The sequence below is a fragment of the Buceros rhinoceros genome, unplaced genomic scaffold (assembly GCF_000710305.1).
Source record: "Buceros rhinoceros silvestris isolate BGI_N320 unplaced genomic scaffold, ASM71030v1 scaffold9722, whole genome shotgun sequence".
Lineage (NCBI taxonomy): Eukaryota > Metazoa > Chordata > Aves > Bucerotiformes > Bucerotidae > Buceros > Buceros rhinoceros.
The window spans coordinates 12,851-14,428 of NW_010398286.1; the positions used below are offsets into that span (position 1 = coordinate 12,851).

At 56.1% G+C, this 1,578-nt stretch overlaps 1 protein-coding gene across 1 annotated transcript in view; it reads right to left on the bottom strand.

Annotated features, from left to right (window-relative positions):
* Positions 1-1,578, bottom strand: part of LOC104488939 (cadherin-22-like) — a gene marked incomplete at its 3' end in the record, with an annotated part of 37,420 nt that overhangs the window by 10,570 nt on the left and 25,272 nt on the right. The window lies entirely within an intron of this gene.

A 1,578-nucleotide genomic window follows, 5' to 3' on the forward strand; every position in this document is an offset into this window, starting at 1 on the left:
CTGCTGGCTGCCTTTGCCACAGGAGCATGTTGCTGGCAACAACAAAGAGCATCCGCTGGGCCCCGGTGCAAAAGGGAGCAAACCCTTCACAGAGACTGTGTAAGCAAAAGCCACGTGAGGGGAGAAAAAGGCTCTGGAGAGAAGCACAAGCCCAGGGGTTGTCAGCCAGGCGGAAACATCCTGAACATGCCCCCGAAGCCCAGGAATGGCCACAGGCCGACCCCGGTCCCAGCGAGTCTCTGCAGCCGACTCGCAGGCACGTCCATGAGGGTTCCTGTCCGCTGCTTCTCTGGCAGCTCTGGCAGGGCTGAACTCCAGCCTGCAGGAGGTTTGCTCTTCTCTCCAGGGAGGCCAGGAGCCAGGTGAAGGCTTGGTGGGGGCCAGAGGTGCAGGAGCGAGAGACTCCCCCAGATGTGGGGGCTGCCCTGGGGCCAGCCTGCAGGTTTGCGGACAAAAAGCCGTGCAGGAGCCCAGGCTGAGCCATGACAGCCCTTTGGCACAGCCGTGCCACAGGCCACTCACCCCCATCTGCCGGAGCAGCAGCCAGGCTGGCCGCAGCTTTCTGCGGCACGGGGTGCTCACTCCAAGCCCCTTTCACAGGCACCTCGAGGCCCAGGCGTGCCTAGAGGGATCCCACTTGATGTGGAGGATGAGGAGGGCAGAGTATTCCCAAAAGCCGGTCTGCACAAACCCTGTTTTCAGGTGTCCCTTTACAGGAGACCAGAGATGACACCCACGCTCTGTGGCAAGGGCTGAGGATGCACTGGAGACCTACCGCTTAACAAAACGTACAGCACTAACGCTCTTTCCATGAAACAAAGTCTCTTAAAACAAGTGTTTATAGGTCTTCAGTGTCATCTGGCTTGGGGGAAATGACGGGGACTAAAACGTAAAGGAATGTAAAACAAGAGACAAAGCGTAGTAAAACCCAGAAAACACTCTGAATGGCAGAAGTTCTGACTTCCACCTCACCCAGGAGCCTTTCGCTTAGGTGGAAACAAAGCAGAGAAGAAAGGAAGGAATGACTCTGCCCTGAGGTGGCACCGGTGGCACCGTGGATACAAGGTCATTAACCACACATTTCCCCTCCCGCTGCACCATCTACACCCCAGAACAGCTAAGAATCAGCGCAAATCCCCTCCAGCTCCATTTCTTAACATTCCCACAGGTTTAGAGGTTGGTTTAAGTTTTTGTAATTGCTCTCTCTTCCAGAACTTTAACTATTGGCTTTACCTCCTCCTGCTGTGAACTGCAAAATCCGTCTTTGCTTTGTTTCACCAGTAATCCTGGCTGGTATTGGGGAGGATGCTGGAGAGGTGGCCTGGCCGTGGTGAGGGTCGCCAGCCAGCAGTCTGACCTGGGGGGAAGCTCCTCCCTTGGCAAGCGAACCAGAGAACCACACAGTTGCTTTCAGCAACTTGCACCGCACTTGCTGACATGCAAAAAGGGGAGCCATGGCAGAGCATTGCAGCTGTCCAAGGCCCCTGCCTCACCGCAGACGCTTCTAGAAAGCCTTCAGCACAACCTGAGCACAGTGGAGGGGAGAGCTGGGCTGCAAGGAGACAAGATGTGGGTTCA